General features: G+C 43.6%; 1 protein-coding gene across 2 annotated transcripts in view; it reads right to left on the bottom strand.

Annotated features, from left to right (window-relative positions):
• Positions 1–11,965, bottom strand: part of Prkg2 (protein kinase, cGMP-dependent, type II) — a 107,603-nt gene extending 95,638 nt beyond the window's left edge. The window contains exon 1 of one of the 2 annotated variants that reach the window (NM_008926.4): positions 11,513–11,669. The gene's annotated coding sequence lies outside the window, so the exon portion shown is untranslated. Of the gene's footprint in view, positions 1–11,512 lie in introns of both variants that reach the window. The other variant, XM_006534820.4, reaches the window with a different exon arrangement.
• Between the last annotated feature and the right edge of the window lie 13,713 nt (positions 11,966–25,678).

Consider the following 25,678-nt stretch of genomic DNA (forward strand, 5'->3'; position numbering starts at 1 on the left):
TCTTGCCCGGTACACTAGTAAGTGTTGTCTTTCTGCCAATGCTGGTGTTAAGAACTTTAAGCCGTGATCTCTGAGAAGAAAACATCAGTATGAAGTTTCTTCTACATCCTTCACGTTGGGTCCCCAGACTAAGTTGTGCAAAAAGTGCGGGTCCATGGTGTGATGCTCGATTCTTTCATTAAGAATATCTCAGGGCTCAAAAGATTGCACAGTGGGTAAAGCGCTTGCCGAGCAAGTGTGAGGAACTAAGTTAGTACCCACATGAATTCTGGGTATGAACACATGAACATGCATACACACGTATGAACACATGAACATGCATACACACTTATGAACACATGAACATGCATACACACTTATGAACACATGAACATGCATACACACTTATGAACACATGAACATGCATACACACTTATAAACAACACATACTTTGCAAAAGAGATGGGGATATCTCCTCACATGAGGGCTGGGGAGATAAGTTTAGAAAGTGCTGAACATGCAGGCATGAAGACCCGAGTTCTATGCACAGTCATAGAACTTCTAATCCCCATGCTGGCATGGTAGAGACAGTAAGATTCCTGGGGTTGGGTGGCCAGGAAGTGTAGCCTAATTTGCCAATCCTGGATCTCAGTGAGAGACTCTGTCTCAAAAAAAACCCAAGGTGGATGGCTGCTGAGAAGTGACCCCTGTGTCTCAAAGCTTCCAAGTGTATTATAAACAGTGACATGTATATGCACATGTATACAAACACACACACACACACACACACACACACAGAGCCTCTTGGAAACCCCAAAGTTATCACTAACCAGGGTACAAGAAGAAAATCAGGGGTTATAAAAGATATTTTAGTCGATTTGCCATGTATTTTTTTTTTTTAGTTCCAAAGCTTTGTATTTATTTAACATTTACTATAAATTCAAAAGGTTGGTACCAAAACGTTTTCTTTCATTGATATTAGTATTTCAATAGAAATCAAGTAGCATGTTTAGGTTTACTAAGCCAATTTCACATAAATAATAGTAAATTTTTAAAAAGCAAATCAGGGCTGGAGATATATGGCTTAGCAGTTAAGAGTACCAACTGCTGACAACCACCTGTAAATCCAGCTTCCAGAGATCCAGCGCCCCCTTCTGGCTTCTATAAGCACTGCACTCACAGGAGCCTACACATAATTAAAGATTGAAAAACAAAATCATTTTTAAATGTAAATCATCTGCAGGTCATAAACTTATTTGAGCAAAATCCCGTAACAGCAGAATTTGCATAGCTGAAGTACAGCAGATGCTGCCCTGACTAACTGGTCTTAGTACACCAAGCATTGCAGTATTGGATGGCTTAGTCTGGGGAACTGTATATCAACTGTGAAAAACATCTGGATTAACTCTGATTTTATGAAATCAGAAATGGAGGATCAAAACTGAAGTCTACAAACATGCACTTCCCAGCTCCCCCCTTCAGATGTCTAGCTCAGGGAGAAACAAAGATCTTGACTTGATTTCTCGAGTTCTACCAGATTAATCGTGGCTTCTATGGAGGCTGACTAGATGCGGAAAATTAACAGTCTCCAAATTTTAGACAGGCACAACTAGCCAATGGAAGCTGCACAAGATCAAGACAGAAACAGGAAGTGATTCGTCTTTCAGCACTGGATTCTCGCTGGGAACATCCATTAATAAACTAGGAGTATGCAGAGTTGCTTCCACAGCAGCAGACATGGAGAGGATCTAACCTTTAAGCTTCTGTTCACTGGGCATCATTTGTTATTCTTACCCATTAGCATCGCATTGAAAGATGGAGGAGAGAAGAATTTAAAGAAGGGAGCCCGAAAAGGCTCGTATCCAGAATAAGCAACTCATCAGACGTTAGTTTGAGGCATGAAAGAATCAACTTGAGTGATATCCTGAAAGGTATTCCCAGAGCTCTCTGAAATTACCATATGTGCGAGCCTTGGTCATGCAGCCCTAAGCTCTTTTCTAGACAGATTTTTTTTTGGTTTGTGGACAAGCATTTTCAGCCAAGGAAGTGGTAAGGAGGCAACAGCATTTTCTTATAGAGAGCACGGCAAGCATAAACAGATTTAAATTTAATATTGAACTAATGACTCATTCTGTATTCATGAAACAACTGTTTACTGAGCCTGGAGTACCATATACTCTGTGGAGTATATCCATATCCTCTCATGGATATTAACGCTTGGATTTAACAATAAAAAGTTATAGCACCCTAAATATGAAAAGGTCAAGAGTCATTGCTATATATGGACAGAGCAAAATCTGTGCCAATCCAGTCACCTTACAAACCTAAAGCACGATTAAGTGTAGAGCACGAAACCCTCACAATCTCCTCTGTTTCCCTGAGGTCACCTTGGAAGCTGTATAAACCTTGTGGGGTCTTTAGAATCCCTGGAGCAGGAAGAGATAAGAGCAGCTAACTTGCCTTTCACTGACTTAAACAAGTTCCTGGGTCTTTCAAGACTGGCATGAGCTCTCCTGTCACCTGTTTAAGTTTTGCTACCCCACAAAGCAAGGTTTCAAGCCTCTGGCCACATAAAGCCTGATTAGATTCACACTGTATGCTGCTTAGCTGTCACTAGGGTAAGCGATTTCTCAAATATGAATTGGTAGCTAGAGGAGAAATGAGCTGCAGAACGGTGCTCCATCCGTCTAGCAGCTACAGGTTATTAAAATCATTTTTACATTAGAGGACAGTGGATGATGTAATAAGAAATGTCATTAAGATTAAAAGCCCAGTTTAACTTGAGCAACAGATTCAAGATACACAAGGGAAGGAAGCAACCCACCCTCTCCCAACCTCCTGTAAGTTACATGGCATCTCCACTTTCACTTGTGTATCTATAAAATGGGTATATTTATCTCCATCTCATTAGGGTCATGATGAAGATTGCTAAGCATTCCATTGTGATGCAAAACATGTGGGAGACACGAGGTACATAAAGGGCTCTTTTAGCAGGATGGGGCTAGAGATGGATTTATTGTCTCTATAGAAGGAAAACGCAGAACTGAATTTCTGTACCAGGCAGAAGTCTAAGGAAGTCGATACCTTCCAGACAAGAGGTCCTTAAAGATGCAAATATTCCCTTGTGGGAGTGAGACCTTACTCTTCCTAGACATTATGTCCCATTGAGAAAAGAATACATTGTGGAATAAAACAAACAAACAAAAAGCAGGAAAGAAGCCCTAGCAAAAGGCGGGAGCTGAGAAAAGTTTGAATGGCAACCAAGACTCTATCAATAATTTCTACATCCCCTCAAGCTCATCAACTCCTTAGTATAGTCTCTACTCGTTCCCGTACACTGAAGAGAAATCTTTAAATCAAAATGGCTCCCTGAGTTATCTCTGAAGGCACAACAACAGAACTCACTGGAGGGGGACTACTCTTCACAGTCAGGGAGAGGAGAGAGAGGAGAGGAAGCCGTGGCATTTAGCAGGAGGAGAGGGTGATACCACAGTGTCCATCCTTACCCTGATTCTCCTTCTGCAGAAGACGCTACTCACAGAGCAAAGACTCTAAGAAGGACTTGTGGGCAGAGTCACACCTGGTAGGCAGTGTGGCAAAATGTGGCTTTGCTGTCTGCCCTCCTTTAGCTCTCCAGTAGTTTAAGAACAGAAGTGTGGCTCTGTTCTTAATATTCATTGCTCTCTCTACTTTTCTGGAGTCTGATAGAAATGCATCCACATGAACAGGCACACAGCACATAGAGAGAGACACTCACCTGCACACACAGGCACAGACACAGAGACACATACACTGAGACACAGATATACAGAAATATATACAAACACACATACACACAGACACACAGACACACAGATACACACACATACACACATATATACTCACCTATGTAAATACACAGAGTGTGAGACATACACACAGACACAAACAAATACACACCCATACAGATACACACACAGAGATACACACACATATATACACACCACATACTGATACACAGAGAGACAGACACACACAAGGAGATTCACACAGGTACACACACAGATAGACACAAATACACACACACTCACATACACATAAACAGATACACAAAGACACACATATACAAACTCACACACTCACATACACATAAACAGATACACACAGAGAGACACACATACACAAACTCTCTCTCTCTGACTCTCTCTCTCTCTCTCTCTCTCTCTCTCACACACACACACACACACACACACACACACACACACACACACACAGGGTGTGTTACAAGCATATATATGAGCATGCAAGATGGCTCAGGCTGCAGAGCCAGAGTCCCTGTCTAAGTTCTTCCGACTAGTTTTTCTGAGTCCTCAGAACAGCCCCCAGGCTTAATGATAAGAACAGAAGAGACGGATTGACATTTAGACAAACAGATAGACAAAGAGATAAAGCAATTTGCGATCATATAGAATTCTTAGAGAGTCATATGACATCGATAATGGTGAGAATATAGCACTGTTCTTGGTATATATCATCATGGCTTAATGAATCCTAAACAGTATTATTACTGTTAGTATTATTACCGTTAGCACTATTTACTCAAGGGAATGGCTTATTTCAATCAAAACAACAGAGTATTGATTGAAAACTACACCAAATAAGCAAGCTATTAAAGGAGAGCACTCAGAGAGCTGACTCTAGCTCTCTGTGCTCACAAAAAAAGCAACAAACATTGAGAGGGTAAGAGAAGAGTGGCTGAGAGAGCCTTGGGGAGACAACAGCCATGTAGACCAATGGAGCAGAGCAGCCCAGAAGTGACCTCAGATCATGCACATCTGACCCTCCAAGAAAGAGCAAAGGGAAGCTAATGGAGACTTTACAGCTTTTACAAAATGTAACCTGAGAGTAGATCAGGAGTCTAAACATAAAACTCTCAAGCCTAGAAGACAGCATAGGTGAGTCCAGATGATCTTGGATTCAGTGGTAACATTTTAAATTAAAAAAAAAAAGTACAAGTAAATTAGGAAAGGAGAAATTGTTATGTTTATACTTTGTTACAACTGAAAACTGCAAAAGAAGAGAATGAGGTAGTTGAGCAAACAAAGGAGGCTTTCTCAACACTCAACAATTTAAATAAGCCTGAAAAATGGGGAAAGACCAGAGCAGATGTCTCAGAGCAGATGTCTTCGTAGAGAGCAAAGAAAAGTGGGAGGAGACACGGTCATCTGTGAGCAGATAGTGTCAAACTAACTGGAGCTACTGAGACACAGTGGTCACAGAGCACACCAAAGCTGGCAGGACATGTACTAACAGGAAGGTTGGTGTGACCAGAGGCCACATGAGGTGACACAGACACTTAGGAAGACAGAGCAGGCATTTGTCACTCAGGTAATCATGCCTCCTGGTGATTATCCAGTAGGAGTCACATGGCTTCCTCAAAACCGTCATGAATGCTGCAACTTTGAAGCAACCATGTCCTTCTGTTGGTTAACAAGAAACTCCTATGCATCAATTTACCAGAATATTATTCAAGAATAAGGAGTATCATTTAAGAAACAAAATAAAACAAAAACGAGAAGACTTAGAGGAAATTCAGATACATATCACTAAAGGAAGAAAGAAACCAGGAGAGTCAACACAGTATAAGTCCAACAGCATGGCATTATGGGAAATAGAAGAGGTATAGACATGAAAAGATGAGTATCTGTCAAGAGCTATGGAGAGCAAGAGAGAAAGGAGCTAACAAGTTAAATGCCATGGCTCTTGTGACATTGAAACTATTCCATATGATACTGCAATGATAGATATTTGTTATCATGCACTTCAATAACCCATGGCACGTTCAATACAAAGAATAGACCCAACTATAATGATGGGCGTTAGTTAGTAATAGGTCCAAATTGGTTCATCAGTTGTAACAGACACTGATATATGATAGCTCAGAGGTTAACAGCCCTTGCTGCACATCTAGAGGACTAGACTTCTGTTCCCAGCACCCACACAGATAGCCCACCACTGGTTGTAACTTAAGCTCCGGGGACTCTGGTGCCCTCTTCTGGCCTCTGTGAGCACCACATGGATCTGGCACACAATGCACATAAATAAAAATAAATTTGAATTTTTTCTTTTTAAAAATCTGTGTTTAATGTTGTTAGGAACAAGGGAAACTGGAGGGGGTGGCATATAAGCTTTTCTGTACTTTTCTCTAAACCTAAAACTGTTCCCAAGTAGAGCGTCTATTACTTAGAACACTTACTTTGAAATAAATGCAAGAAAACCTAAAGCCTAGCTCACTGAGAAAATGGGCTAAAGGGATGATGGGCGGAAGAAAAGTAATGAGTAACAAGCTAAAAAGGAGGAATCTGCTGGAGTAAGGATCTGAAAATGCACATGCCTTATTATGGTATCTGGGTGTTAATGCAAGCCAAGTTCTTTTTCAAGCTGTATAGTCATATCTGTCCTTTAGAAGATAACGCCCCTGGAATAACCATGAAACCAAAGGAAGAAAGCTGCGGGGGAGGGGGGCAGTAAAACAAAGGTGGCGGCACCCATCCGAGTGAGAAGTGCTTATGAGATTAGAGCCAGCCCAGAGCTTCAAACCTATTCTCCTGGCTCAGACTTCTTGAACTAGGGAGAATACAGACCATCTCCATGGTAACCAGGAAGAGAAAAACATTACTACAGAAGATTTCACAGAAGTGATGGTTACAGGTAACTGCAATTTCCTCTCCTTCCATAAATCATGAAAAGCAGAATAGATTATTTTTATCATATTGGCAGTTCAGCTTGAAGTTGGAGGAGGGGATTGTACTGGCTTCCTTAGATACAATTCTAAGGTTATATGAAAATGATACACAGCTCTATGATACTGCCATCTGCCTGTCTCTCCAGAGCTCTTTTAGAAAATAAGTAACCATCATGGAGTATCTAAACCCCTGCTTCTTTCCCTCCAAACACCCATACAGAGTTGACCCTGTGAGAAAAAGCCAAGTCTCCTATCAGTGCTACATTTACAAGCTTCTTTTCGCATGCTGCCCTGTGACTGTGGACGTGGGACTCAGCTTGAAACCGGCTGCTGTTTTATCTGTGCACAGCATCTTGAAATTGAGAATGCTTTCCTCTCAACTCGCAAACTTGTAAGCCTGTCACATCACTGGAAGCTCTCTGTGGAAGAGTCCACCCCCAGCAGAAGTCACAGCATGAAATTTATGAACACTATGTATCCTATATGTAAAAAAGTTCAGTAGCCCTCCATTCAGCTCCTTTGGTGGGGTGGGAATATTGCACACACACATATAAACCATCAAGGCAGACATGTGGGCTGGCATGCACAAATCAGGACATTATAGCTGATGGTCCTTGACGGGGAGAAAGAGAGTAAGGACCTCATGCTCACCTTGTGGCGACCGGATGAGAGGCGGTGCCATTAGCCTGAATGAGGAGCAGATTTGGGAGACAGAGCACCAGTTTAATTCTGGACATGCTCAGAATGAGAGATGTATGTACATTTCAAGCACAGACGTGCAATAAACAGAAATAAATAAGGGGCTGGAAAGTCAAAGGCAAGGAAGAACCTAAGACTTGTCGCAGTGGTTGACAGATGAGTGGAGACTGAGGAAGCTCCCGGTTCAGTGACAGGACAGGAACAGCAGCTTGAAAATCTGACTCTTAGATTGGAAAGGAAGGAGCTGTGGTAAGGAGCTAAAGTGAGGAGGGATAGCCACACACAGGACTGCAGGCAACGGAGGAGAGCCGGGAGCAGGTGCCGTGAGTTTCCCCAAGGAAGAGCACGTGGAACAAGGAGAACCGGGCCACCAGACAGAGGGACTGGTAAAGCTGAAGCAGGTTCAAAACCCCGGGAAATCTCATAACTGAGAACAGTAGGCGTTAGAATCAGCTCCTGTCAGAATACCTGGCCTAGAACCTGTGACCAGGACACACAAGAGCACACCCATTTTATTTTTTTGGCCCCGAGCAAAGAGCCAGGCCTGAAAATATACATATAAGCACACACACATACATATAACTACATATGGACTGAACAGGATACCTACATCAAGCATATGTATCATATTATATTCTATGACCTATCATATAGTAACAATGAAAAACAACACCATGAATTTGAAGGAGAGCAGGAGGGGTAGATGGAAATTTCCGGAGAGAGAAAAAGGAAGAAATGTTGTGATTATATTATGATCTCATGTTTAAAAAAATAATTTAAAATATAGAGGCAGTTGAGAATCAAACTGCACACGAGACAATGGAGCAAGTCACTCCCAATGTTTTAATCTTGGGCGGGTTGGAAGAAAGCATGACTTCCATTCTGTGTCGTTCATTCATTTGGTGATACATGTTCCATGGAGCACCATCTATAGTGACCCTCCATGACACCAGCAGAAGGAGGGAGGAGTCACAGAGAAGGAGCCTTGTGGAGACAGAAGATGTCCTGAGTTGGCCATGGGCCAGTAAGAGGGAGAAGCCTATGCAAAGAGAAGAAGTCAGCCTGAGAGTCTACCTTAACACCAATCAGAATGGCTAATATCAAAATCTCAAGGAGCAGCACATGCTGGTAAGAATGTAGAGGAAGGGGAACACTCCTCCATTGCTGGGATTGCAAATTGGTGTGGCCACTCTGAAAATCAGTCTGGTGGTTTCTTAGAAAATTGGAAATACTTCTACCTAAAGACTCAGCTATATCACTTGGCATATACCCGAAAGTCGACCCACTATACCCAATGACATATTCATAGCAGCTTCATTCTTAATAGCAAGAAACTGAAAACAACCCAGATGTCCCTCAACTGACGAATGAATACAGAAAATGTGTTGTGTTTACACAATGGAATACTATTCAGCTATTAAAAACAAGGACACAATGAATTTTGCAGGCAAATGGATGGAACTAGAAAATATCATCCTCAGTGAGGTATCTCAGACCCAAAAGGCTAGGCACAGTCTGTACTCACTGATATGTGGATATTAGCCAGAAAGTACAGAGTATCCATGACACCTCACAGACCCAAAGCAGTTAAGCAAGAAGGAAGGCCCAAGCAAGGATTCTTGAATCACACTTAGAAAGGAAAAGAAAATCATCATAGGAGGCCTAGAGAGGAAGGGAACCGGGTGGGAAATGGGAGGAGGATGGAGGAGGGGAATGGGAAGGCAGGATCAGGTGTGGGGAAAGACAGGACAGAGCCCAAAGGGCCAGGATAATGAATGAAAATCTCCAGCTGGAGTGGAAGATTTCTAGGAATTCTCAGATACCTGGGATACAGGGCAGGGGGGGATATGGAACCTAAAGAGGCCACCACCTGTAGCCAGGCAGGATCATGAGTGAAGGGATAAGGACATGAACCCGTCACAAAACTTTTGATCCAAAATGTGTCCTGTCTAAAAGAAATGCTGGGATAGAGCAGAGACGGAAGAAAAGGCCAACCAATAACTGGTCCAACTCAGCCCATCCCGTAGGGCAAGCACCAATCCCGGACATTATTAATGACAATCTGTTAAGCTTGCAGGCAGGAGTCTAGCATAACTGTCCTCTGAGAGCCTCCCCCAGCAGCAGATGGAGGTCAGGGACACTTAAGGAAGAGTTCAGGATGGGGGTGGGGGTGTGGGGGGTGGCTGAAGGCCCTGAAGGGGAAAGGAACTTCAAAGGAATATCAACCAAGCCAACTAACCTGGACTCCTGGGAGCTCTCGGAGACTGAACCACCAATCAAAGAACACACATGGGCTAGAGCAAAGCCCCCTTGCACATATGTAGCAGACAGGCAGCTCAGTCTCCATAGCTGCCTTGTCTAGCCTCAGTGAGAGAGGATGTCCTTAATCTAACAAAGACTTAATGTGCCAGGGTGGAGGAATACCCAGAGGAGCCCACTCTCTCACAGGGGGGGGGGGGAATGGAGGGAGAGACTCTGTGAGGGAGGGACTGGGAGGAGAAGCAGTATTTGGGATGTAAATACATAAATTAATAAAAAAAATTAAGTCAGGCCAATTCTGCAGAGGTAAGACTTGAATTCACGTGAATAGACGAGACCATTGAAGAAAGATAAGAAAGAAATACCTACATTGCCGAGTGTGGACCTGCCATACCTGTGAAAATATAATTTGTGTGTGTGGGGGGGGGGGGCAGTAAAAAAGGAAAAGGATAAGGAAACATTGTCGGAATGGCAGAAGTCTGCTAGACAGCTTGGAAATAGACATTTCAAGAGTCCAGCAGGCCACAGCTCAAATCCCAGATGTGTCAAAGGAAGGGAGATCAGAGGGAAAAGCACAGAAGAGGTTAGCCATTTCAGTAGACTGAAGAAAAAAGTCCTCATTTAAAAGTCCCATGGAAAGAGCTGAAGCCAGAGTTTGGATGGTATTAAAGAGGTATGCAGAGAATTTTTACAATAGTAGAAATAAGAGTACTGATAAGCCCAAGAAAGCGAGCCGAGGAAACTGGAGAAAATGAAAACATAGGAAAAGGGGATAATTGGGAAACAGGGAGAAATCAGACAACAGGAGACTACAGGGCTCGGCCAACAGGCAGGCAGCATGTGCCTTCTTTCCCTGTGATGAGAATTCTCACTTGCATCCTGTGAAGACAGAGGCCCAGAGTCAAGGACTGTTAAAAGCTGGGTTCACAGGTACCACCTTTGCAATTTGTTTATTCTTAGTTACGGCCTGTTGCGAAGGAGAGTCCAGTCTAGTTTTTCAGAGGGAATTCTTCACTTCATCACCTCACTAGCCCGGTGTGCAAAACGCAACAGGAGCCTGAGTAGCAGCTGTTGTCTACTCTGTGGGATGATCGCCTTCTTTGTGAGCTAAATAGAAACTTGCAAAGATGAGAAACGGTTTCTAAGGCGCTTGTGCGTATGGGGGTGTGGCAGGGAGCAGGTGGATGTTGCATTCTCTTTAAGGAAAATAAAAGCCCCTTTCCTATTGAACTTTGGAAACAAGCATGCTAAAAGCTAGGGTCATCCTTTCTCATGGGCCGCTGAGCTGGTTCTGTTCTCAGCTCTGGCCTCCCTGCTCTGCCTACGTGCTCAGCTCTCCTACTTACACTTGAAACCTATTTCTTTTTTTCTCTCTCTCTCATTTCCAAAGTGGCTCTTTGCTTAGCGTTTCTTTGCTCTCTTTGCTTCTTCACGAAGATGTGCAGAACTGTGCAAGCGCCTCGGGGTGCTGAGTGACAAGAAGACACCCAAACAAGTTTACAAGCACTTGTAAAAGTCCTTGCAGGAGTCTTGTGTGCCCAATCAGCTATTCAGACATTGGAGAACTAAGCCAGGACGGCACACCGTGACAGCGCCCCTGAGCCCCCAGCCCCAGAAGAGCCCAAAGGACGCTGCAGCCACACTGCGCTCTAAACCCAACTGCTGTATGGAGCCACCCTCGCCACAAGGAGAGAAGGAAACGCGTCCACATGTCCGCATGCAAGCAGCAAGAGAGACGGGCTGGGTGTGGGAGAAGTGCCCACCGCGCAACGCACGCCCAGTGGCACCCGCGTGTCCCCACTCCCGTCCCTGGTCGCGAGCCCCACGGGTGCCCGAGCCCCCCAGCCTCACCAGGCCGCCGGGTAACTTTCCAGGTGCGCAGCTCGTCCCCTCCGCGCGGCCGCAGCGTCTTGGCGTCCTCCGCCACGCCGCCCCTCTGCGGCCCCGGCCGGGCTCAGCTCAGCTCTGCCCCGCCGCGCCGTGCGCACTGTGCCGGGTCCGGGCTGCTGGCGGGCGCCGCCGCTCGCGCTGCGTGGGAGCCGGGACGCGGCGGGCGCGCTGCGGGAGGGAGCTGCGGCGACGTGGGTGCTGCCGCCTGGCTGCTCTGCGGGGGCCGCCGCGAGAAGGAGGCGCGCCGGAGGGAGGAGGGAGCTCAGCGGAGAGGAGGGACGGAGGAGGGCGGGGGTCAGCCCGGCGTGGCGTGGGAGAGCCCGGAGCCCGCTTCCTTGAAGGTGGGGTCACCCGCGCCGGCGCGAACCTGTACTCCGGAGCCGGCCTGCGGCGACGGCGACAGTCTGCACTTTATACCCCGAACCTCCGGCGTGAGGCAACTTAAGTAGGGCGATAACATCGTGGATGCAAGCGGGTGGTTGGTTGTGTTATTATTTTTATTTCAAGTGTGTGGGCCGAGGGAGAGGAAAGTTGAGGGGGGTATTCATCATCGCCTTCCCTCCCCACCCTTGTGCCTCCAGCCTGCTTCACTGTGGGCTCTTGCTCTCCCTTGCTGGGTCTCTCTCCATTCTGCCTTCCCTTCCAGAGCGCAAAGGGACAGGCGCACACACCCTGGCCATGCTCTCTGGTGTCACAGAGGTGCCCTTCTACATGACACGTGACCCAAGGGCTGCTTGGCCCGCGTGCTCTTCTAGGACTCTGGAACCTTAACTCGCATCTAGTCAGTTCACTGAATGTGATGCATGCTGGGGACAGTGGCTAAACCGAGTTTCAAGGGACAGGAATTAATACCTCCTGATTCTGTGAGACTTTAGCATGAGCCTCTCTTGGTTATTCAAGCAGGTAATTTAATACTCTCCTGTGGCCTTTTAGACACAGTATTCCGAGGTGTGCGTTATGGTTTTTCTAAATATAAATGGATATACTCGCCCACCGCAGTATGCTATGCTCTGGTAGTGTGCTCTCCCGTAGTGAGTTCCTGTTTCTTCATCCTCCCAGAGGAATGTCTGTGGCAGATTCACAAGGACAAGGGCAGTTTCTCTGCACAGTGAGAGGTACAGTGAGGGTCTATTCTTCAGTTTGTATCCAGAGAACGTGAGACCGCGACTCCCTAGGGGTATCAAACATCCGGTAGGCCACGGGGTTTCCTGCAACTCCAGCATGCACTATTACATACATAACCCCACATAGAATGAGGCCTGTGTACACTTGTTGAATGGGTTCATTAAGCCTCAGAGGACGAAGAGCGGTTGTTTGTTTTTCTATTAACTGGACAAAATTAAGGCCAGGTACTTTTTCTCAAATCCGTACATTTCACGTTGGCTAACCAGAGATGGTGAGATGAAGAACTCCAAAGAAATGGAAGAATCCATAGGAAAATATCTAAAAGTCATGGTAAGAACTTGGTCAGACTTGACACACTGAGTCAGAGCTACTTTTTTTTTTTAAGAATACAAAACGCATAGTAAATGTGTTTACTAAATCCTGTGGTCCACTAAGTCAACTATGCAATGGTACTCTCTGTCCATTGAGGTAAAAGCTTGAAACCCACTGATGGAGATAGGCAGTGGCGCAAAACTAGCGTTGAATAGAAACATGGGATCCCACCCCTGCCTAGTGACCAGATAGAAGTTCTTACAAGTCTACTTTCCTGACAGAAGAGAAACAAGAAAAAAAGCCAAGAGGAGGAAGGGGTGGGGGTAGGGGGCAAAAAGCAAGAGAAAGAGGACAAAGAAGAGGAGGAGCAAGAGAAGGTGGGGGGGGGGGAGATGAGCTATTGCTTAAAAAAGCAAGGCTCACAGGCATTCTTTCTCAGAGTGCCTTAAGCACGTTGCTCCCCACCCCTCACCCCAGTCCTTATTCCTGGAAATTCAAGGGTGATCAAGTTGAACTTCTCCTGTCAACTTAGAGTCTGTAATCCAGTGGGAGAAACAGACATTAAATGTGTAACTATATGTGAAAAATACCATGAAAGAAAAGAATGGGAAGATGAGGTCGTCACGGGAGTCCGCCATTAATAAATAACCTACATAAAATGTCTGAAATGATAAGGACATTTATTGTTTCACACAGCCAGAAGTCCCAAGGTCAAGAGGCTGGAGTTGGTCAATTCACCAACTGAGTAAGTCCAGGGAGGATTGTGAACTGTTCCTGCTGTCCTGTCTGCTCTCTTTAGCAGGCTAGCTTCATCCCCAGAACTGCCGCACCCATGGCTTCTGGACAGGAGAGTCTCTAGTTACGCAATTTCTAACCCTGTCAGAAGGCAACAGCGTGTCTTTTTCAAGAACAGTACAGTCCCTTTCAGAAGCTTCCAATGAAACTTCTTTATACCTTCCATTTCTCAAAACTGGGTGGTGTGCCCATCTCTGAAAGCAGCGAGTGATGGGGTGGAACTTCCATCCTTTGACTTGGGCTCTACAGATTTGCCCCTGACATCTTCAGGGCTGCAGTCTCAAAGGAGGAGGTGTCGGTAGCGATGATATCCAATAGGCAATGTCAGGTCTGCCTGGCGGGCTCAGACAGGCTGTCACTGAGTTGAAATAATGTCATTCAAACATCCTTTTGGGTGGCCTGACTTCATCCATATGATAAAGGGTTGCAAGCAATTTTTTATTTACTCCATTTATGGCACTAGGTGGACCTCAGGACACAAGCTCAAAGAGTTAACTCACTCTTATCACTGAATTCACAAAGCTAACAAGCTTGAGAGTTCTCCCATCTCTTAGGGGGTGGGGCATAGGAGGATCACACATTGCCTTTTCTCTGCCTTTAACGGAGGAATGCAGCCCACCTCTGAGCTCCTTCTGAGATATGTCTTTAGTCCTTGAACACAAAAACTAGGCGCTATTACATAAGTCTCCTCTTGGATGTGTCTCTGCTACACTTGGTGCCCCCTGCCTCTTTTAAACGCCAGAGAGTGCGTGTTCTCAGGATGCCCAAACTCAGGAGTAGCCTACAGTGATGGGAGGAACAAAAGACCTACCTTCTCATCATTATACACACAGCCTTAGAAGTCCCAGAGCAGCTGCCATGCCTTACAAAAGTCTCTCAGGCCTCCTACTTTTTCTCTCTACAGAGAACGGAGGAGGCCGAGCTGGGAGCGGGTTCTAAGGGGTGGAGCATGTCCAGACTCCTGTGCATCTAGACTCCTAAGTTCCTGTGCAATCTCTTCCAACTAGAGTTCTCTCTTCCCAGGACAAATTTCCACAGAGGAACCTCTGGAGATCCATCACACACAGACTTGTTACACTCCTTCCCCTCCTCAAAAGCAATCAGATGAGCTCTGTGTTGCCAGCATAGATAGCTCTTTATTGTCTGGATTAGAGCCCCCAACACTCAAGCTGAGCCCTCTTCTAGATCAGCAGATCTGGGGCATGAGGGAAACAAAACCAGCATCTTGGTGGCTCACTCAGTGTCCTCCTGTTTGCCGGGTTTCTCTCCATCTCCTGTGATCGCTTCCGTTCATGTTTATTCACTTGTTTCTTGACAGGTGTGCAACTTGACGTCTTGAGCAGCCACTCCACCTGGTAAGGGTAGAGCCTTCAGCCACCGTGTCTTCTTTCTTTCGGCCTTGCTAAACCCTAATCTAGGAAATATCAGGTGCCTTTATTGTTTTTGGTATCCTGGTTCCAGCATCACTTGGCAAGAGAACTTCTGGGTTCTTTACACTACCATTCAGTTCCTCCTTAAAGCCACTGGCTGTGTGGCACAGTGACTCTCTCTAATGCCATAGCTGTACAATACTCCAGGTATCACAGACTTGTGGATTCGCCCACCTCTTCTACTGGACTTGAAAATGGAGACTTGGTGGAATTGATCCTTACAATTCCATATATAACCTAGATCAATTCTCTTCGTTATTTAAAATAATGGTAATAATCTTAACAAACTTCTTCCCATGTTTCCTTTAAAAAATATTCACCGAGATACCCAAGACAACCTAAACATAGTGTCTCTGCTTCCTCCATGAGAATGAAGTATGACTATTAAATAAATCTTACAAGTCTAGCATTGGGGTCATTGCTTCAGTCCACCCTGAATTGACAACAGTGTCAGTGGCCTCTCATTTGTTTAATTCTCCACTCTGATTCTGGTGAGAGGGAGGATGAGCCTCATGGGCATTAATTTGGGGGTACATTTGGTCTGTTTTACTTTCTAGGATCTCCTTGTGTCCCCCTGCCTAAACTGGCCAGTACCTTGCCTATGCTCACCCTCTCCTATCCAGTCTGAAAATCCCAGGGCTCTGTTCTTAGCCCAACCCACTTTCTGTCCTCAGTCAGGTCTTGGAGATGTCTGGTCCTCCATCAGAAGACCCCAGTGCCTCACTTCATTCATCTCAGGGCCTTTCATGCCATGTATCGTGTTCTGCTTTGTATTATCACTATGAGTTTGTGCTTGTGCCTCCCTGGTAGACTGTAAGCACCTAAGGCCATGACTAGCCTTTACTTCATCTGTATTTCATCTCACCTAACACATGCAGCAGCAGGTCAGACTAGAAAGCGGATCCAATCATAAGTGATTGCCCAGTATAAATTACACGTATGCTTCTGAGAATCTATGGAATTTGGGGACTGTTCTTGATTTTCTTCATGAAGTACAGACAATGGCTTGAAATGATAATTACTTAATTTAAAACTTAGCGCTTTGCCTAATTAGAAATCAAGGGATGCTAAATTTTCCTATAAAGTACAAAATATGAATTGAGTTAATCATCTGGTTTTGTCTGCATTTATCTTTATTAAAGAGCAATTTTTCCCATTGTTTTGGGTGCTCATTAAATAATACAGTTGCTTGGATATGACATTTCCCTCAAAACAACTCTGGTATTGGATGATTGGCCCTGAGCCAATGGTGCTATTTGGAGAGGTTTTGGAAAATTCTGAAGGTAAGACCTGTCACGAAAAAAAAAAAAAAATAGGTCACTGAAGGTAGGTCCTTGGGGGTGTACCTGTCTCTAGATCCTTCCTGCATCCTGGTCTCCAGGAACTGAAGAAACTCTTCCAACATGCCTTCCTACCTCAATGATCTTTGCTGGATCATTCATGGTGCATCCAAACAGCTCCACCCAAGCTGAGCCAAAATCAACGTTGCCTCGACTTCTATCAGATATTTTAGACACAGCAACCAAAACGTAGCTAACGTGACAGTGTGTCAGGTTCATGGTGTTTGACATCCCGCTGGCCTGCACTGTTTCAAAAGACCACCTATATAACACGTTGGCCTCTAAACTCTTCACTTCTCTCATGCCTAATGTATATGTCACTTGGCCTCAGCCGTCCCCTTCTGCAGCCACACTTGCTGTTGTTACTGAAAGAATTAGCTCTGACAGCACACATGCACCCTATAGCAGCCTACACTTAGCGCCAGGATCCCAGTCTCTGGCTCTGCCTCTCAGCCACAATAGCACTAGGGGTGGTTCATGCTATCTCCGTGGTTGTAACTCTGAGGATTCAACCTCCCTGGAACCGAGAACCGTCCCAACACTACTTCTGTAATCCTCCCACATTGGGTCCTGCCCCATGGGATGACCCGACTAACAGGAATTCTGACTGCCCTCGCAGATGCCTGGAAGGGATCAAAATACAGCCCACAAGTACAGTGGAGTCCATGCCTTGTGGAGTTGACCTTGACCGCTGAGCAGAAGGAGCCAGGATGAAGACAACAGATAAGTTGTTGGCCTGTCCGCCCACCCAAGAGCTGTTCTAAGACTCAGTGGTTCGGCACCTCTGGTGCCTCGTCCATGAGTCAGCAAACCAGCGGTGTTGCTAGAGAAACTAAGGTCAGGTTGGAAACGTACCACCCTGTGCCTGTTCTTTTGCCTGCTCACTTCCATGGTCTCCCTCCGCCCTGCAGCCCTCGGTGATCCCTTGAATAAAATCTTGGCATTAAGTGTGGCCTCTATGGGGTTTATTTTCTAGGGAACACACACCAAGAGAATACTCTGTAACTACAGCCTTCCATCCTTCCTGCCAGTTTGCTCAATGACTTTCTCTTCTTGTATTTCTGATCTTATAAAGAGATCTAGATTCCCAAGTCCTTCCCTGCTTTCTGTTTGTATTCAGTTCCTGAATAGTTAACATAATGTATGTTAAATTGTGCTCTTTGGGGACTTAGCCCCAACCTTGGCCATCCTGGCAGGGGTCCACTTCCCACATTCTCTTTATTTTTAGACTATAGAAGGCTAGTGAAGCAAGGTAGATATGGGTCCCTCTCTCATAACCCTAAAATCTTAGCTGATGAGAGGAGCTTGGACTGGTGAAACCATTTTAGAGACTAAGAATTTACTCAAATTAAAATCTGCACAGCCTGCTGTCAGTTCTACTTCTGGATATGCTGTAGAGCCTCACACAGATCCAATTAAAAAATTGTCCTGAATTGTCCACTATTATAACTTCTTTGTTGTTGTTGTTGTTGTTATTGTTATTGTTAGAATAGGGAGTCTTGATGTCTACCTGGGAGAAGATGAACATATATATCCCTAGTGAATATATGCCAGAAAACACTTGAAAATAGCAGATCAAGTATTGAAAAGGCAAATAGAATAGAGAATTGAAGGCATGAGGTAGGTGTGTGTGTGTGTGTGTGTGTGTGTGTGTGTGTGTGTGTGTGTAAAAAGAGGTATGTATACAAAGCCTAATAGCCTTTATATAATATAAAGTGACTATCCATAAAATGCAGTACTCATTTTGCAAAACCATATGCAAATAAATAGACACAAAATAAGCACCTAAGAAAGTTTAACTATGTAGGAGACAGATGGGAGTGGTGTATTGGAATAAAATAAGTAGTGGGATGGAGGATAATTCCTGGAGACAGAAAATAACTACACAAATATGAGAAATGTCTTTCTAATTTGGATGGGTGGGATAAAGGCTGTAGGTTAGAGCGGTGTGGGTTGCAGGTAGAGGGTTGCCTGGTGAGGGAGCTTGTAGAAGACCTTTCTAAAGGGGAAGCATTTTGACTGGGGCTGAAATGCTGAGGCAAAACCATCACAGGATGACCTGGGGAGGAATGTGCCAGGCAGACAGGCAGAGAAAGGAGTAAGCACAGGGAAGGTTGATGAATCCCAAGAACAGCAGGTGGTCCACGGGTGCTACACTGGAGGATGCGGATGGTATGGGACAGGATGCTCAGAAATGGAAAGCTTGGGGCAGGATCACTGTCCAGGTAAGTAAAAGCCTTGAAATTGGTCTCATTTAGATCCTAAATATTCTGTGACAGCCCTACTGAACCTACTGGTCAGGTTTCTTTCTAGCAAGTAAAATGAAAATAGCCCAATCTTTTCATCTTTTTAAAAATTTTTAAATGCTCCTTTCAGCATCCTTATGTGTGGTGATTGGCATCCTGGACTTTTCACAGTAAAAGTAAGAGGAACTACTTTGGCTTAAATTATCTCCCAAGAGTCTTAAGGATTATGCCAAGTAGCACTTCAAGTGTGTGTGTGAACATGATTACATATACAAGTATGTGTGTGAGTATATACATATATGCACATGGACAATCAGATCAGGAAACGAATGGAATAGTTTACTCATATCAAAACTTTTTTATGTTATAGGTGCTTTATGTATATCTGTGCATCGTGTGCATGCCTGGTGCCAGATAGGCCAGTAAATGACATCAAGTCCCTGGAACTAAAGTTAAAGGCAATTCTAAGTCACCATGTGAATGTTGGGAATCAAACAGGAGCCCACTGGAAGAGCAGTCAATGATGCTAACCACTGAGCCATCTCTCCAAGCCCCAACCCCTGAAAACTCTTAAAATGGGTGTCATCATCTGCTTCATGGCATTGGTGATCCAGTAGTATGGTAGTATGGAATCCATGTTAGGGCTCTGTAGCATGGGAAAGCTGCACTTGTAGCTTTCCTAGGGAGGTCTGTGTATTAGAGAAACATTCTGGCTTCCTAAGAGGCCCCAAGGGGAGCTTCTGACATGTAGGCACATGTGCTCTCCAGGTAAGTGTGTGAAGATGCAGGTCGTGATCCACTAGGTCCTGCACAGCACTCTCACATGGGCTCCCTGTCCCACTGCCGCTGGCCCAGCAACCACAATTTTGGATAAAATGTCCCTTCCTCCTATTTCTGCTGGGCACCCCAGTAATGAGAAACTTTCATGGTCCTGGTCATTCAAGAACTAGATGGTACTGATAACCTCACAGTAAGTTTATCAAAAGACCTAACTAAGGATTAGAAGACGGAGCTCATGATGCCTTTTCATGTGCAGGATTCGAGTGAGGGGTGAGAAGCAAATGTGCACACACTGAAGACCCTTCTTGCACAGCATCAGGCTTAATCCCAAGACTGATTTTATGTTAGACCCTGGTGGAACCTTTGCCTTTATGACAGCTCCCATCAAAGGGTTTTGCAATCCAGATGCTCATGAACCTGGTGGGATTAAATGGCAAACTCCTAAGTCGATAGATAACCTTTCTGTTATGGTTATCAGAGAATATCTGTAGAGAGAAAGCTGTTAAAACCCATTCAGTCATCACCTCTATACAGAGTACAACAGAGTCCCAGAATGCATCCTCTGGCCTGTCCTTGAGCTCAGTGATGAGAGATGAGCTAGCTGTTTGGAATCCCAGGTGTCATGTGCTCCAACAAATAGAAATGGCATCATGTCACAGATCTATAAATGGCACTCCCAACTGTAAATTGTAAAAGATCACCCATCTCTACCTGAAAATCAGGAGGATGACAGTTGACGTTTTAATACTGGCTGGGTTTGAGTCTTTATTTGTTTTATAGGCTGTATATGTTGCCATTATACGCTAGTGCACATTTGAAGTAAAGTTAACTTAATGCTAAAGTAAGAAAGATAAAATGAAATGAGTGCTATTATTTGGTTTTCATTGGCTCTTCTGGAGTTTAATCCTGTATGGATATGACAGTTATTTTCCTATCTTGGTAGTCACACAGCAGAACCCATGCTTAAAATGCATTATATTTGTCTCTTCAAATAACCATCCAAGAGGAGCTAAATCCATTAAGACCTCATTGGAGATATAAGTAGTCTCATTTCCCAAATTCAGTCTGTCTGTGACAGATCTTTCCAGAAAACCCTCCAAGACACCGAAAGTTTCATTTAATCAGTAAGCAATATTTCCCTGAAATAAGGATAATTGAGAATCCTGCTTAGAATCAGTCCTTCATTGGGCCAATTTGTTTTGCTGACCTTGCTACATCTATGTAAACAGTGTACCGTTAGATGAACTCATTTGATGGCATAACACCAGGCAGAACCATCTGCTTAGAGACAACATACCATAAATCACCTTCAGACCTGTGTGTAGCCAGCATGGTGCACTGGGAAAGCTCTACGCTGCACCTCATCCTCTGTCTTAACACGTTGTCAAATGCAACTGATTATTTCCACTTCATGACTTTGGGCATAGGAATACTGGTAAGCAACCTAACCTGTACATCTCTTATTTTTCCTTTCTTCTACTTATTTGTTACTGGCTTTGCAACTTATTCATCTGACTTTCCTATGGCGAACCTAACTGGAAGCAGCTACCAGTTTAACCTTCCAGGGTGGTCCATTTAAAAATGCACGTTCCTATGTTGGTCCAATACAATAGAATGTATGCGTGGATTGTCCTGACCTCTAGTTATCTCATTTAATGAGCCAAGGTCATCAACTATCAGAGGACACAAAGATGCATGGCAGCATTCAGACTGAATGTTTGCAAACACTCACATGTGCTAGGTCAGCAGGAAACATTCTTGAATGCACAGGTGGTCATAGCAAGGTTTAATAGCTGTAAGATCAGTGATAAATGACTTCTTTCTACTCTTGTTTAAATTTAAGAAAAAAATGAAAGGGCATGTATGGATTTTTTTTAATTGTAGGTTTTTATTAGAAATTTTGCAGGCGTGATTAACAGCTATTTCTCTTCCTCCCTGACTGAATGGCTCCTCTAGTGTGAGAACATTTCAGGAACGACATGATTGGTATCCCTCCTGCAAGAGCTGATTGCAGGGCATGCCCTGAGATCTTGTGTAGGAACAGAAGTCCCTCAACATGGAGAGAGGAACAGTTTGAAGGATTTGCAGCAGGAATAATGGACATCAAAATTTAGCCTTGCGCCAGAGATGAAATATCTGGTTCTGGTTGCGGGTTCCTGGGAAGGAAAAGAACTGCATGTGTGGAAGGAGTGGGCAGAGAAACATGGCGGCAGACAGGGCACATGTGGTTTCCTGTCTGCTTTGGCTCCCAACCTATGCAGCAACCAGAAAGAAGCCTCTGGGAGGGAAGGCTTGCTGGGTGGACAGTGGGTTCTGAAACTTCTTGTGAGTCCATATTTGTCTAGCTCAGAGGTTGTCATTTTTTGGTCTCAGAAGACTTTTACAGTCTCAAAATTATCGAGGACCCTTCCATCATTCTTGTTTATGTGGGTTATGACTATCAATATTTATCATATTCAAAATTAAAGGTGAGAAATCTTATAAACATTTGTTCATTTTAAAAATAACTATTATTAATAGCTGTTACATATGAACATAAAAATAGATGTTTTCTAAACATTAATGAAAAGGATCATTGTTTTATTTGTTTTTGACTAAATCTATTTAGTGTTTACCTTATGGAAGGTACAAACGTCTGGATTGGTATATTGATGTCTAGGTGCAATGTGATGAAAAGTCGCCTATCACAAGGTGTCTAGGAAATACCACTGAGAATGGCAAAGGTAAGTTCTCATTGTGGTCGGAACAGCCATTCAGATTCATGATGCTGGTTTGTTGCTGCTCTCATTGCTGAGGACTGATAAAAAGTGAAGGGTGAACAGCTTAGTTTGGCCCAGATTAGTTGTTTCTACAGGTTTCCTTGTTGTGTCCTTGACCCCTCTGGCTCCTCCACTCCTTCCTACCCTTCTTCCATAGGATTCCCAAAGCTCTGATTAATGTTTGGTTGTTGGTATCTGGATTTATTTCCATCAGTTGCTAGATCGAGCATCTGAGATGATAGTTATGCTAGGCCCATGCCTATAAGTATAGCAGAATATTATTTATAGTGTCAGGGGTGGGCTCCCTCTCATGACATTGGTCTCAAGTTAGGCCAGTCATTGACTGAACCTTCCTCAAATACTGCTTTGTATTTTTATCCCTATATATTTTGTAGAAAGGATAAATTGTGGGTCTAAGGGTGGAAAAGGTTAATGTCCCAATCCCTCCATTGGAAGTCTTGCCTGGTTACAGGAGATAGCTGGTTCAAGTTTTACATCCCTCATTGCTAGAAGCATTAGCTAGGGTCACCTTCATAGATTTCCTGATAATTTTCATCTCCACTGTCCTAGGTTTCTAGCTCCTCCAAAAGATGTACTATCCCCTACCCCCACCACAATCCAGTTCTCTCTCCCAGTATTCTCTTTCTCTGTCCTCCTTCCACCTCATCTCTCCTATTCCCATCCACACCCCCACCCCTCACCCCACACAATAGCCTCAATCTAACCACCCTTATTTCTAATATACTTCTCCTCCTTGAAATCCAAGCATCCCCCCTTGGATACTCCTAGTTACTTAGCTTCTTTGGGTCTGGTTTATAGCATGGTTATCCTGAAATTTATGACTAATAAATATTCACTTATAAGTCAATACACACCATGGTTTTCTTTCTGGGTCTGGGTTACCTCATTCAGGGTGTTTTTTTTTTCTTCTAGTTCTATCCATTTCCCAGCAAATTTCATAATGTCCTTATTTTTAGTAGCTGAGTAGTATCCCACTGAGTAAACAAACTCCATTTTCTGTATCCATTCTTTAGTTGATAAACATCTAAGTTGTTTCCAGTTTCTGACTACTACAAATAAAGCTACTATGAAGAAAGTTGAGCAAGTGTCCTTGTGGTAGCATTTTTTGGGTATATGCCCAGGACTGGTATAGCTGGGTCTTGAAGTAGATCTATTCCAACTATCTGAGAAACTGCCAAATTCATATCCAAAGTAGTTTTACAATGTTACACTCCTATCAGCAATGGAGAAGTGTTATCCTTGCTTTGCATCCTCACTAGCATGAGCTGTCTCTCGAGTTTTTGATGTTAGCCTCTCTGATGGGTATAAGATGGAACTTCAGAGTCATTCTGTTTTGCATTTCCCTGATGAAATATGGGTGTTGAACATTTCTTTGAGTGCTTCTTGGCCGTTAGAGATTCCTCTGTTGAGATTTCTCTTTTTAAATCTATACTACATTTGTAAGTAGGCCATGTGATTTGTTGATGTCTAGTTTCTAGAGTTCTTCACATAGTTTGGGTATTAGCCTCTGTCAAATGTGGAGTTGGTGAAGATCTTTTCTCATTCAGTAGGCTGCCTTTTTGTCCTTCTGATGGTGTCCTTTGCCTTACAGAAGCTTTTGAGTTTCACGAGGTCCCATTTATCAATTGTTGATCTTAGAGCCTGAGCTCTTAGTGTGCTCTTCAGGAATTGGTGTCCTGTGCCAATGCATTCAAGGCACTTTCTCTTCTATCTGATTTAGTGTATCTAGGTTTATGTTGAGGTCTGCTCCATTGGACTTGAGTTTTGTACAGGATGAAAGGTATGAACTGATATGCATTGTTCTACATGCAGACATCCAATTAGACCAGCAACATTTGTTGAAGATACTTTATTTTTCCATTATATAATTTTAGCTTTCCATCAAGAATCAAGTTTCCTAATGTGTGTAGACTTAAGTCTGGGTCTTCAAATCATTTCCGTTGGGCAACCTGTCTGTTTTTAATGCCAGTACTACATGGTCCTTACAACAATTACTCTGTAGTACAGCTTAAAATCAGGGATGGTGATACCTCCAGAAGTTCTTTCATTGTAGAGGATTGTTTTAGCTATCCTGCGTTTAGTGTTTTTCCATATAAAGTTGAGTATTGTTCTTTCAATGTCTGTAAAGAATTCCTGGAATATTAATGGGAATTGGATTGAATCTGTAAATTGCTTTAAGTAAGATGGTCATTTTTACTGTATTAATCCAACTGAACCGTGAGCATGGGATACATTCCATCCTCTTCAATTTCTTTCTTCAGAGACTTGAAGTTTTTGTCTTTCACTTGCTTGTGTAGTTACACCAAGATAATTTGTATTATGTGTAATAGCTACACATAAAGGGTGATTTACAATAGAAAATCTCTGATTTCTTTCTCAGCCTAAATATCATTTTTTATAAATGAGGACTACTGAGTTCTTTTAGTTAATTTAATATTCAGCCACAATGCTGAAGATGTTTATCAGCTGTAGGAGTTCTTTCATAGAGTTTTGGGGGTTGCTTACATATAATATCACAACATGTGTGGATAGCAATACTTTGGCTTCTTCCTTTCCAATTTATATCCCCTTTATCTCCTTTAGTTGTCTTATTGCTTTAGCTAGAACTTCAAGTACTATATTGAAGAGATATGGAATGAGTTGAAAGCCTTGTCTTGTTCCTGATTTTAGTGGAATTGCTTCAAGTTTCTCTCCATTTAATTTGATGATGGCTATTGACTTGCCATACATTGCCTTTATTTTATTTAGGTATGTGCATTGTATCTCTGATCTGTCCAAGACTTTTAACATGAAGGAGTGTGAGATTTTATCAAAGGCTTTTTCAGCATCCAATGAGATGGTATGTGTAATTTTTTCTTTCAGTTTGTTTATATGGTACACTAATATTGTTGAATTTTTGTGTATTGAACAAACCCTGAATCCCTGGGATGAAGCCTATGTGATCATGACAGATGATGTTTTTGATGTGCTCTTGGATTCGGTTTGCAAGTATTTAATTGAGTATATTTGCATCAATGTTCATAAGGGAAATTGGTCTAAAATTCTCTTCCTTCATTGATTCTTTGTGTGGTTTAGGTATCAGGATGAATGTGGCCTCAAACAGTGAGCTTGTGAATGTTCCTTCTGTTTCTATTTTGTGGAATAGTTTGAGGAGTATTGGTATTAGCTCTTCTATGAATGGCTGGTAGAATTCTGTGCTAGAACTATCTGGCCTTGGGCTTTTTGTGGTCAGGAGACTTTTAATGACTGCTTCCATTTCCTTAGGGGTTATAAACCTGCTTAGATAATTTGCCTCATCTTGATTTATGTTTGGTAAGTG

Source organism: Mus musculus, chromosome 5, assembly GCF_000001635.26.
Source record: "Mus musculus strain C57BL/6J chromosome 5, GRCm38.p6 C57BL/6J".
NCBI lineage: Eukaryota > Metazoa > Chordata > Mammalia > Rodentia > Muridae > Mus > Mus musculus.